The sequence below is a fragment of the Triticum urartu genome, chromosome 2A (genome assembly GCF_056163025.1).
Source record: "Triticum urartu cultivar PI428250 chromosome 2A, HENAU_Tu73, whole genome shotgun sequence".
Classification (NCBI taxonomy): Eukaryota; Viridiplantae; Streptophyta; class Magnoliopsida; order Poales; family Poaceae; genus Triticum; species Triticum urartu.
In genome coordinates this window covers 127,158,836-127,173,094 of record NC_141874.1, presented here as the reverse complement: position 1 = coordinate 127,173,094, position 14,259 = coordinate 127,158,836, and positions in this window count along the sequence as shown.

The following is a 14,259-nucleotide window of genomic DNA, read 5'->3' as shown; positions in this document are numbered from 1 at the left end:
GGACGAGCTCGGCGACGCGGTCGAGCCATTCTTCGTAGACGTCGTCGACGGGGCGGTAGCGCAGGAGCTCGTTCGCCGCGATGAGTGCAGCTCGAGCCTCCATGGGCGCGCGGAGTGCGCGGGACGAAGAGCCAGCTGGGGTGAGCGAGGGAGTTGCGGTGCGGCCGTCTTGCCGCATGGACGGATGATGGGACGATGCTTGCCGCTCGTCCCCTGCTGGGCCGGTGGCGGCGTTGACGGCAGGTGACGGGGAACGGCGAGGGTGCCCGCCGACACGGGCCGTCTGGGCGACGCAGGAAACGAGCGCGGCCCGCCGCTCGGCGCGGGCCCGACGAGCGTCAGACATGGGCGTGATGGTCGGAGGAGAACGGGGTGGTGGAAGACGAATCCCGGCGCACCCCTACCTGGCGCGCCAAATGTCGGATTTCAGGTTCCGGCAGACCCTTGAGGTTCGAACACTGGGGTGCGCGCGGAGATTTCGTCTCCTACCTACCTGCACCCCTCCGCCTTGCTAGGATCTAAACTAAGGAAAGAACACGACAAGAGACACAGGGTTTATACTGGTTCGGGCCACCGTTGTGGTGTAATACCCTACTCAGTGTGTGGCGTGGTGGATTGCCTCTTGGGCTGATGATGATGAACAATACAAGGAAGAACAGCCTCGCGAGGGTCTGTTTTAGCTGGGGCGATGAACTGCTGGGAGGAGCTCAGTCGCTTTTCTCTCTCTCTCTTTCTCTCTGATCTTCTCTATCCTTCCAAACACTCGGCCCCCTCTCTTTCTGTGTGTGTCCATCCGTGTATCTTGCGGGTGGCTGATCCTATTTATAGCGGCCCTGGTCCTCTTCCCAAATATCAAGCGGGAAGGGAGCCAACAATGGCGGGCTAATTTAAAGGGGGACAGCTAGTACCAGCTATCCTGACAAAAGTAGTCTTCGCCTGCGCAAAGCTCTGGTGATGACGCCGTCTTGGGCTCCATGGTGACCTCCGTCTCGTAGTCCTCCTGGTCTTGGTCTCGTTGCAACGAAATGGCAACCTTTGCCTGATGCCACGGTACTCCGCGGCTGCGCTTGCCCCCCTTGCACCAAAGAGGGAAGGAGGACACTGCGCGGGCTGGCACCCGCCTGACGCCCTTGGTCGTCATGGCTTGCGTCATGGGCACCTTGTGAGGTACCCCGCCTTGATCTCTCCGCCTCCTCGTGAGCCAGCCTGATGAGGCCGTGCCTGAGGAAGCTCCGCGTCGTCCGCCCCGCGAGGCTTGGCCCCTCGCGAGGGTCTTGGGTTTGTGTTGGTGAAGATGGGCCGTGCTGGGCCCCCTTTTGAGCCACGCCGCAGGCCGCAGGCAGGCAAGTCTTGGGACCCCCGTTCCCAGAACGCCGACAGTATTTGAGTTCTTATGACTAATGTTGAGTCCATGGATTATACGCACTCTCACCCTTCAACCATTGCTATCCTCTCTAGTACCGCGCAACATTCGCTGGTACCATATACCCACCATATACCTTCCTCAAAATAGCCACCATACCTACCTAATATGGCATTTCTATAGCCATTTCGAGACATATTGCCTTGCAACTTTCCACCATTCCATTTGTTATGACACGCTTCATCATTGTCATATTGCTTTGCATGATCATGTAGTTGACATCGTATTTGTGGCAAAGCCACCATTCATAATTCTTTCATACATGTCACTCCTGATTCATTGCACATCCCGGTACACCGCCGGAGGCATTCACATAGAGTCATATCTTGTTCTAAGTATCGAGTTGTAAGTAAATAAAAGTGTGATGATCATCATTATTAGAGCATTGCCCAAGTGATGAAAGGATGATGGAGACTATGATCCCCCCACTTGTCGGGATGAGACTCCGGACGAAAAAGAAAAAAGAAAAAGAAAAAAAGAGGCCATAAAAAAGAGAAAAGGCCCAAAAAATGAGAGAAAAAGAGAGAAGGGACAATGTTACTATCCTTTTCCCACACTTGTGCTTCAAAGTAGCACCATGATCTTCATGATAGAGAGTCTCTTATGTTTTCACTTTCATATACTAGTGGGAATTTTACATTATGGAACTTGGCTTGTATATTCCAATGTTGGGCTTCCTTAAATTGCCCTAGGTCTTCGTGAGCAAGCGAGTTGGATGCACACCCACTTAGTTTCTTTTGTTGAGCTTTCATACACTTATAGCTCTAGTGCATCCGTTGCATGGCAATCCCTACTCACTCACATTAATATATATTGATGGCCATCTCCATAGCCCGTTGATACGCCTAGTTGATGTGAGAATGTCTTCTCCCTTTTGTCTTCTCCACAGCCACCATTCCATTCCACCTATAGTGATATGTCCATGGATCACGCTCATGTATTGCGTGAAGATTGAGAAAGTTTGAGAACATTAAAAGTATGAAACTGTTGGGGAACGTGGTAATTTAAAAAAAATTCCTACGCACATGCAAGATCATGGTGATGCATAGCCACGAGAGGGGAGAGTGTTGTCTACGTACCCTCGTAGACTGTAAGCGGAAACGTTATAACAACACGATTAATGTAGTCGTACGTATTCACGATCGGTCGATCCTCAGCACCGAACGTACGGCACCTCCGCGTTCAGCACACGTTCAGCTCGGTGACATTCCGCGAGCTCGCGATCCAGTAGAGTTTCCGGGAAGAGCTTCGTCAGCCCGATGGCGTGGTGACAGTGATGATGATGCTACCGACGTAGGGCATTACCTAGGCACCGCTACGATATGACTGAGGTGGATTATGGTGGAGGGGGCACCGCACACGGCTAAGAGATCAATGATCAATTGTTGTGTCCATGGGGTGCCCCCTGCCCCGTATATAAAGGAGTTAGGGGGGAGGCGGCCGGCCAAGGAGGAGGGCGCGCCAAGGGGGGAGTCCTACTCCCACCGGGAGTAGGACTCCCCCTTTCCTAGTAGGAGTAGGAGAAGGGAAGGAAGGGAGAGAGAGAGAGGAAGAGAAGGAAAAGGGGGGCGCCGCCCCCTCCTTGTCCAATTCGGACTAGAGGGGGAGGGGGCGCGCGGCTGCCCTTGCCCCCCGGTACTCTGGTATATGCCCGAAACCTCCTGAAACACTTCCGGTGTCCGAAAATAGTCATCCACTATATCGATCTTTACGTCTCGACCATTTTGAGACTCCTCGTCATGTCCGTGTTCATATCCGGGACTCCTAACTACCTTCGGTACATCAAAACACAAAAACTCATAATACCGATCGTCACAGAACTTTAAGCATGAGGACCCTACGGGTTTGAGAACTATGTAGACATGACCGAGACACGTCTCCGGTCAATAACCAATAGCGGAACCTGGATGCTCATATTGGTTCCTACATATTCTACGAAGATCATTATCGGTCAAACCGCATAACAATATACGTTGTTCCCTTTGTCATCGGTAAGTTACTTGCCCAAGATTCGATCGTCGGTATCTTAATACCTAGCTCAATCTCGTTACCGGCAAGTCTCTTTACTCGTTCTGTAGTGCATCATCCCGTAACTAACTCATTAGTCACATTGCTTGCAAGGCTTATAGTGATGTGCATTAACGAGAGGGCCCAGAGATAACTCTCCGACAATCGGAGTGACAAATCCTATTCTTGATCTGTGCCAACTCAACAAACACCATCGGAGACACCTGTAGAACACCTTTATAATCACCCAGTTACGTTGTGACGTTTGGTAGCACACAAAGTGTTCTTCTGGTATTCGGGAGTCGCATAATCTCATAGTCATAGGAACATGTATAAGTCATGGAGAAAGCAATAGCAGTAAACTAAACGATCAAGTGCTAAGCTAAAGAAATGGGTCAAGTCAATCACATCATTCTCCTAATGATGTGATCCCGTTAATCAAATTACAACTCATGTCTATGGCTAGGAAACTCAACCATCTTTGATCAACGAGCTAGTCAAGTAGAGGCATACTAGTGACACTATGTTTGTCTATGTATTCACACATGTATTATGTTTCCGGTTAATAAAATTCTAGCATGAATAATAAACATTTATCGTGGTATGAGGAAATAAATAATAACTTTATTATTGCCTCTAGGGCATATTTCCTTCAGTCTCCCACTTGCACTAGAGTCAGTAATCTAAATTACACAGTAATTATTCTAACACCCATGGAGTCTTGGTGCTGATCATGTTTTGCTCGTGGAAGAGGCTTAGTCAACGGGTCTGCAACATTCAGATCCGTACTTGCAAATCTCTATGTCTCCCACCTGAACTTGATCCCGGATGGAATTGAAGCGTCTCTTTATGTGCTTGGTTCTCTTGTGAAATCTGGATTCCTTTGCCAAGGCAATTGCACCAGTATTGTCACAAAATATTTTCATTGGACCCGATGCACTAGGTATGACACCTAGATCGGATATGAACTCCTTCATCCAGACTCCTTCATTTGCTGCTTCCAAAGCAGCTATGTACTCCGCTTCACACGTAGATCCCGCCACGACGCTTTGTTTAGAACTGCTCCAACTGATAGCTCCACCGTTCAATATAAACACGTATCCGGTTTGTGATTTAGAATCGTCCGGATCAGTGTCAAAGCTTGCATCGACGTAACCATTTACGACAAGCTCTTTGTCACCTCCATAAACGAGGAACATATCCTTAGTCCTTTTCAGGTATTTTAGGTTGTTCTTGACCGTTGTCCAGTGATCCACTCCTGGATTACTTTGGTACCTCCCTACTAAACTAATAGCAAGGCACACATCAGGTCTGGTACACAACATTGCATACATGATAGAGCCTATGGCTGAAGCATAGGGAACACTTTTCATTTTCTCTCTATCTTTTGCAGTGGTCGGGCATTGAGTCTTACTCAACTTCACACCTTGTAACACAGGCAAGAACCCTTTCTTAGCTTGAACCATTTTGAACTTCTTCAGAACTTTATCAAGGTATGTGCTTTGTGAAAGTCCAATTAAGCGTCTTGATCTATCTCTATAGATCTTGATGCCCAATATATAAGCAGCTTCACCGAGGTCTTTCATTGAAAGACTCTTATTCAAGTATCCTTTTATGCTATCCAGAAATTCTACATCATTTCCAATCAACAATATGTCATCCACATATAATATTAGAAATGCTACAGAGCTCCCACTCACTTTCTTGTAAATATAGGCTTCTCCAAAAGTTTGTATAAAACCATATGCTTTGATCACACTAGCAAAACGTTTATTCCAAATCCAAGAGGCTTGCACTAGTCCATAAATGGATCGCTGGAGCATGCACACTTTGTTAGCTCCCTTTGGATCGACAAAACCTTCTGGTTGCATCATATACAACTCTTCTTCCAGAAATCCATTCAGGAATGCAGTTCTGACATCCATTTGCCAAATTTCATAATCATAAAATGCGGCAATTGCTAACATAATTTGGACAAACTTAAGCATCGCTACGGGTGAGAAAGTCTCATCGTAGTCAACCCCTTGAACTTGTCGAAAACCTTTTGCAACAAGTCGAGCTTTGTAGACACTAACATTACCGTCAGCGTCAGTCTTCTTGAAGATCCATTTATTTTCTATGGCTTGCCGATCATCGGCAAGTCAACCTAAGTCAACACTGTTCTCATACATGGATCCCATCTCAGATTTCATGGCTTCAAGCCATTTTGCAGAATCTGGGCTCACCATCGCTTCTTCATAGTTCGTAGGTTCGCCTTGGTCAAGTAACATGACCTCCAGAATAGGATTACCGTACCACTCTTGTAACATCCCAAATTTTCAATTTGGAATGTTATACATTAGGTCATCACTGCATATCATATTTTATTTGCTTTTGGCCTGATCCAGAAATTCTACGCAACTCAAGGACCACGGAGAGAGTTGGGGATTTCGTTATTTTCATATTTGGGTTTTTCTCCAATTTTGAAAATAGGATCATTGATTTTATTTATTCTATCTTCAGTTATTTGTAGAATAGAAATATGAGAGAGGGAATAAAACGACTTTCCCAAAATAAAGAAATATTGAAGGTTTAATAAAAAATCAAGTAAGATTTTATTTCGGAGTTTTCTCGCTATTTTATTTGAGTTAGGAAAAATTGCATGTTTTCAAAACTGCATTTTAGGGCCAAGAAAATGTTCATCCTGTTCTAAATATTTTATTTAGACGGTGAATTTTTTTTGGCATTTTTAGATTTTTATTTTATTTTCCAGGATTTTTCTTAGTTTCGGCGGAATTGTTTAAAAAAAAACCTACCACACGCCCGACTGGGCCGAAGCCCAGCCGAGCCAGGCCGGCCCACCCGCGCCACCGCCTCCCCGTCCCGTGCCACCGCCAGACCCGGGAGAGTCCGAGCCGCCACCGCCGCCCGACCCCCTCCCCAAGTCGGAGCCGCCGCCTCTCCCCCCTTTAAATACCACCCCGGGGCCCCACTGGAGCCCCGTGTCGCCGCCGCCGCAGCCCCTCGCCGCCCGCGCCGCTGCTTGCCGCCACCGCCGCCCGACCCCCTCCCCAAGTCGGAGCCGCCGCCGCCTCTCCCCCCTTTAAATAACACCCCGGGGCCCCCCTGGAGCCCTGTGTCGCCGCCGCCGCAGCCCCTCGCCGCCCGCGCCGCCGCTTGCCGCCGCCCCGCCGCCTTGTGCCGCCGCCGCAAGCCACCGCCGCCCCGCCGCCTTGTGCCGCCGCCGCAAGCCACCGCCGTCCCGCCGCCTTGCGCCCCCGCCGCAAGCCATCGCCGCCCCGCCGCCTTGCGCCGCCGCCAAGAGCCGCCGTCCCGCCACCCCACGCCGCCCACCGCCACGGAACCCTGCCGGACCTCGCCGGAGCTCGAGCCTAGGTAGCCGCCTGCCGCCCTGTTTTTTCTAAAGAAACAGATCTGGTTTTTTAGAAAAACCCTAGATTCATTTTTTTAAATAAATCAGTTTTATTTTCCGGTTTATTTATTTTAGCGAGCGTTCGCCCGTTCATTCGTTTTAACGGACGAATTCGTCGTTTAGTGTCAGTTAACGAACGTTCGTTCGTTAACTGTTCGACAACTTTTCTTTTTCTCAGATTTTTCCGCGGTTATTTCTGATCGCGATTTCTGATCCAATTTCCCTTCTAGTATAACTTTTCGCTCGTTTATCGGAATCAGGCGATTCAAGCGCCTGGAGTTTCGTCTCGAAACCCTCTTTCTGTTTAACCAACTCAAACAAGTTTTTGCATATGTAAAATTTGACTTAGATGCATATTAGTAAACGAAGTTTGTTTCTTTCGCCGTTTGACTTTCATTGTTTCGTTCGATTTGGTTCTTTTTGCAAACCGGAGTTCTTAAGTTGAATTTTCTGGTTAGTTTTATTATTTGAGTTTTACCCATGCATTAGATGAGTACTTATTGTATGCTTGTTTGTTTACGATAGAGTACCCGGAGTGCGCCGCTTGCTACTTTGAATATCTAGGTTTCACGGATCATCAGCAAGGCAAGTAACACTTTGATCATACCTCTTTACTACCCAGTTTTATCGCATTAGATCAATCCTCAAACAATTCCACGATTAGGATCTGATTAATATGTGGGTTTTGGGAAGTAGATGAGGTAGAACCTATTACCTGTTTTATTATCAACCCTTGGGAGTTACTTCTACGTTTGCTTATTATGCCATGCTATGCTAGTAGACATGTATTGGGAGAGTGTATCCATGACAGATGTGAGATTGATAAATTAATGGTTTATTTAAGGTGGCAACTTAAACACACATCTGGGTGGATTGAGGCACCTGGGTATTCCAGCGATTTCCTGTTTTTCTTTATGGACCGCCACTCAGGCTCAAAGGGATCATGAGATTTATTCATAATAGAAACTTCCGTGTGCTGGCACAAGCTACTATGGGCTCTAGCATAGTCGAGTAAGCCGTGCGAACTCTTATAGTGGTAGACTAGCAGATGTAGGGGATGTAGGTTGGTACTGTCTACCCGATCGTAAGGTGCTAGTGCTTCTGAAAGACTATGTCTCGGTCATCCGTTTCTCAAACACCATGTAGTGCGAGAATCCCAACGGAGGAGATCAAGTCTTGTGGGGAAAAGTGCGCAAACCTCTGCAGAGTGTATAAACTAATCATGGTTAGCCATGTTCCCGGTTATGGACGTCTTGAGTATCTAGTACTTGGATTATCATGTGAATCTCATCATGTTACTTTAAATTAATATTGTTGGGTTTTAATGATGATACTAAATTGGGATTGAGAGGGTGTCTATGCTCTCAATGTTTAACAACTACCATGATAGTAAAATAAAATTTATTCCTTTGTAGTAGGGAAAATTGGCCTTAAGCAAAACTATAACCATAGAGCTTTCCACCAGCCCTATATTCATGTAGTATAGCTTTATTCTTCCATTACTCTCTATGTGTTACATTGCCAGCATATTCCATGTGCTGACCCGTTTTCGGGCTGCAACTTTCATGTTGCAGACTTTTCAGACGACGAGTAAGGTGCCTTTAGGTCGTGGTTCTATACTCAGTGATGCTGTTGGAGTTGATGGACTCACTTATCTTCCAAGCCTTCCACTTTTATCGTTATTAGATGGCCTTAAGCCATATTTACTGTAATAAGTTCTCCTTTGAGACATTCGATGTAATAAATGTGTGATTGCTACTCTATTATAAACCCTTCAAGTACTGTGCGTGTTAGCATTACTGATCCAGGGATGACACTAATGCACAGAGATCAGACTGTTTGAGGTCTGGTCGCTACAAGATGGTATCAGAGCACACGCTGACTGTAGGACACGGCCACTAAGCTAAAGCCCTAGATCAATACTCCCTCTTCTCATTTCTGACTCCTCATCTTTTCTACTCTTTTAGGATGGCGGATGCAAGGAACAAGTTCACGCAACCGAATGAAGACACACCCTTTGGACGTCACTTGAAGGAAGTCACTAGATACCTGAACATCGGAGTACCAAGCTTCACCGGAACCTACAACGCCACTTTACCTAAAGAGGAGCACTGGATGATTCAAGTTCAAGTTCCAGGAAGGACGTTCATGCCCGTCACTGAGCCCATAGAGTTTTCCTTTGATGCACCAACCTGGAGTCTAGGAAAGAGCATGGCAGCCCACATCGCTATGGGACGCATTGGAGAAGTTTACCACAAGGATCTCAAGGATACTGTCGGTGTCAAAACTGGCGGATCTCGGGTAGGGGGTCCCGAACTATGCGTCTAGGCCGGATGGTAACAGGAGGCAGGGGACATGAAGTTTTACCCAGGTTCGGGCCCTCTCGATGGAGGTAAAACCCTACGTCCTCCTTGATTAATATTGATGATATGGGTAGTACAAGAGTTGATCTACCACGAGATCAGAGAGGCTAAACCCTAGAAGCTAGCCTATGGTATGATTGTTGATGTGTATATTGTCCTACGGACTAAAACCCTTCGGTTTATATAGACACCGGATAGGGTTAGGGTTACATAGAGTCGGTTACAATGGTAGGAGATCTGAACATCCGTATCGCCAAGCTTGCCTTCCACGCCAAGGAAAGTCCCTTCCGGACACGGGACAGAGTCTTCAATCTTGTATCTTCATAGTCCAGAGTCCGGCTTGAAGGTATAGTTCGGCTATCCGAACACTCCCTAATCCAGGACTCCCTCAGTAGCCCCTGAACCAGGCTTCAATGACGACGAATCTGGCGCGCAAATTGTCTTCGGCATTGCAAGGCGGGTTCCTCCTCCAAGTACTTCATAGAAGATTCTGAACACAAAAATAGTGTCCGGCTCTGCAAGATAAGTTTCCACATATTGCCATAGAGAGAATAATAATATTAACACAAATCTAATCTGCTGACGTATTCCATGGTGCAACACGCCATGGCCAAGCCTTTATCCAAATCGTTTCACTATCCCACCTCAACGCATTATGCGAGGCGGTTTCCTTGGCACGTCTTGTTAAAGCAGAGATCATGTCCCCTTATCCCGGGATTCTCATCAATACGGGCGTGGGTAACCCAACCGCGCTTTTGATTACGGCGTTTGGAGATAAACAAGTTTTACCAGGCTGGTGGGGACACATAATCGCGTCCACCCATATAAGGGGATAAGGATCCACCTTTTCACCCACGCCTTCTTCCTCCTCTGCCTATCCATTCTTGCGCACTCGAGCTCCAACGCCCAAGTCCGCACTACCACCTCGACCTTCTCCAGTCATTTCCGGAGCGGGAGGCAAGTGGATGGTCTCCTCCATCATGGAGGGACACATAAAAAAGCTGAGGAAGGCTGGATACCTGGCCAGCGACATCGCGCACCGACTCCCCGAGAAGGGGCAGCTCATCCCCACTCCTAGGCCCCATGAGAGGTTGGTATTTCTCCCCCATTTCCTCCGTGGGCTGGGCTTCCCTCTGCATCCATTTGTCCGGGGGATCATGTTCTACTACGGCCTGGATTTCCATGATCTGGCCCCGAATTTCGTCCTCAACATCTCGGCGTTTATCTTCGTGTGCGAGGCTTTCCTCCGCATCCGCCCTCACTTCGGCTTATGGCTAAAGACCTTCAATGTGAAGCCGAAGGTGGTGCGCGACAGCCAGGCGGAGTGCGGCGGTGCCATGGTTGGCAAGATGGCCAACGTCCTGTGGCTCGAGGGCTCCTTTGTGGAGACCCTGAAGGGGTGGCAATCGGGGTGGTTTTATATCACCGAGCCGTGCGACCCCGAATGGGTTGCAGCCCCCGAGTTTCGGTCCAGACCCCCTACGCGGCTCATCTCCTGGAAGGAGACCGGCCTATCGTGGGGTAAAAAAGGAGAGCTGACCGGACTCCAAACATGCATCCAAACCCTAGTGGACAAGAAGCTCAAGCTTGTCAACGTAGTCCAGGTTATGCTCATCCGCCTGATCCTCCCGTGTCAACGACGGGCCTTCAACCTGTGGGAGTTTGCCCCAGCGCAGCATCAAACTCTAAATAGGCTCTTTGACACGACATATGAAGATGCCTGGAGGATGCTTTTCAAGGGCGCCAAGGCTCCCGCATCCGCTGCCGTGGATCGCGGATTCAGTACGCAGCATCACGCTCATGCGGAAAGCCGTTTTTGTCCTTTTATAGGGTATCAGTTTTTCATAGTTTGACTCTATGCGGGATCTGAGTTCCCTTATCTTTGATAGGATTGGGTGGCGACGTCCGGACAGATCAACTGTCCGGCTCCTCTGCCCGAAGGCCCAGCGGACGCTCGCTTGGCGAAGCTGCTGGTTCCGGCGCCCTATGTGGTGCCGAGAAGAAGGCCACGAAAAGGGCCACGGGGACTCGAAAGAGTGCCCGCCACCAGTAGGTGTCGGACTCGTCATCCGACGGTCCCGAAGCGCCTTCCTCTTGTGAAGACGAGGAGGAAGAAGAAGAGACCTCTTCCCCTCCAGCGGGAGGAGAGAAGAAAAGGAAGGCCGCCCTCTCTGAGGAGGCCAGAGGGTCCAAGAAGGGGAAAACCCTTCCTCCGGACTGCTCCACCGACGCCGACGACGACGAAGAGGAGTGGCAGCCCAGGGCCAAGCCCCTGGCGAAATCGTAAGTATCCGGATACCGGACTGACTCATAGTATTTGTTTATTGCACAGCGTTCCCTTATGTCGAATGTGTTTATACAGCCCACCCAAAGACCGGCTCGACGCGTCGTCGAGCGGCTCACTGGACTCGTCGGAGGTGAACTCACTTCCGACGGCTTCCTCCCCACGCCCTACGGGCGACACGGAAGTGTTGTCCTAACAGGTTCCAAGCAGGGAGGAGGTGGTCCTGGAGGCGCCGCAAGGCGACCTCCCGGACTCCAGGAGTAAAGGGGAGGAAACCCCCCAGGGCTCCAAGTCCGGCTTGAGGCCGGACACAGCTCCGGAATCTTCAAGGGTTCCAGAGTCTAGCAGGTGACCTCTTTCCAAGAGGAGCAAGCCTACCGTGCCGGTGACCTCCGTCCAACCGGAGGCGTCGGACAATATGTTGGAGGCGCTCCAAGGTGCCTCCATCGACGAGGGGCACCGCACTATTATGAGTGCGGTGATCCAGAAGGTTCAGTCTGCCAAAAGCGGACTGACTGAAGCTTGTACAAGCCTTTTAACAGGCTTTGAGGTAAGTAAAGAATGTTCAAATAATGTTACCGCATAGACAGTAGCCCCTGATGCTCTGTTGGGCGTTCGGGAAGAAAAGCCGAATAGAGGATCAAATAATTCGTAGGAGTCTAACAAAAGGAGTCAATATGCGTATGCAGGCTTCTCTGCTAGCGCCCGCCGCACTGACTGCAGAAGTGGACGTGCTGAAGCAGAGCCTCGAGAAGTCTGAGCAAGAGCTCGGGCGTGCCAAGAAGCAGCTCGAGGAGAAGGAAGGTAAGAAATACCCTGTTTGAATATGTATATAAAAAAGGTGCAATTGCAAAAAATGACAGGATTGACATGGCTATTGTAGGGGCCACGTCTGAGGTGGCGACCCTTAAGCAATCGCTGCTCGAGGCCGAGAAGAGTGCGGCCGCGGAGCGCACCGAGCGGGAGAGGTATGAGGCTGAGGTTGGCAAGGTGCGGCAAGAGCTTCAGGCTCTCATGAAAAAACATGAGAGTTTGGAGCGTGACTCGAAGCCGCAAGCGTCCGAGCTTGCGATGGCTATTGAAAATGCCAAATCTGCCAAGGCCGAATCCCAGAAGACCCTCCAGGAGTTGGATGAGGCGAAGAAGATTGCGGTGGGTAAGGCATTCTTTATGCAAAGCAAACACATAAACGTGAGTTACCCGTTACTTACCCGAATCCAGAGCTCTCCAGGAGCGTTCGCAGATCTTCCCCGGAGTGTATCCGATGCCGCCACATTCTATCGAGCCGAGGAGGGAAGCTCGACGGAGGAGGTGTTCTGGTCTCAGTACGCTGAGGCCGGACACCCCGTTCCCCTGAGCGACCAGCTGAAGCAACTGGTCGAGCTCCACAAGGCGGCCGAATAGGCCATGAAGGGCCTCCTAGTTCGGCTGTGGCCTGGAGAGGCTCTGCCTGGGAGCTATTTCGGGCTGGTGCGGCGGCTGGTGGAGGCCTGTCCGAGGCTTGAAGACGTCAAGCGCTCCGTCTGCATTGAAGGTGCCCGTAGGGCCCTTGCCCGTGCTAAGGTGCACTGGGGCAAGCTGGATGCGGAGAAGCTTGTGAAGGACGGGCCACCGGCGGGGAAAGAGCATCGCAAGCCCGAGAATTATTATAAGGATGTTCTGAAGGGTGCCCGCCTTGTTGCGGATGAATGTACCAATGATGTATTTTTTGAGTAAAACCCGCCCGTGTTATCCTGTGCGCTGAAAACTTGTTCATATGCGCTAAGCAATGCTGCTTGAATTTAAAATATTACCTTTTGTGCGGCTGTTTATCAATACTGAGAGATGGCGAGTCGTCGGCTTCTACCCCCTTGTCGCTAGTGCTGGGGTGTTCGGGGATAAACCTGAGCGCTCTTTTTCCCAAATTTGGGTCCTTCAAGGGAGGCGTTCAGCCCAACGAACGAGGCAATCGGACTATAATGCGTGAACACTCTAACCTAGCCATAGAATTCTATAATTTTAAATTTCGGCGAAGCCCCTAGTATTCCGAAGACCGAGTTCGGGGCGCTATCCACGCCTTGGCCGGACAGAGCCGACTCCTCGCCCTAAGCGGCATAAGTCTTTAAGGACTCGAAAAGACCTCTCGAACAGCGACCAGCTCTTGCCTCATCATGACGGTCAGTTTTAGCTTTCTCCACTGAGGTGCTCAACCCAGCTTAACTGGGGCACAATCGCAGTGGTTCTCCTAGTGCTACCTTAGCCGATATAGCGGAACATAAGGCACCAAAACATAGGAGCCGGGCAAACCCAACTATTGACCCAATACATGATTCGGAGCCGATGCATATAATGCTATAAGTTCGGGGTGCCGCACTTGTTAAAGTGTTCGGACTTCTTACACCGTGTTGAGGGGTACTGAAGCCCCTGGCGTATTTTGGCCGTACCAAAGTGTACGGGTGCAACATGTCATTAAGGAACACATATATATATAAAGGTAATGCAAAAAATAGACAAAAGCTATGCATTGTTCATTAAAATAGCTGCGATCAAAGCAGAACGATACAAGTAATGCGATAAACGAAAAGTTGGACTATTTAACATGTTTGCTCCAGGGGCAAGCTGCGGAATAGTATGCGAAACAGGTATACTGCTCATGATAGAGACCACCTGTGATTTCTGTAATGCGGCATGGCTTGTCTGCTTCCCTGGTTCTTGCATCGTTTGTGCGGCAATTAAACTGCCGAACAAGCCTTCCGAAGAGTAGAGTCCTGGAAGTAAGAGAAAACTAAAA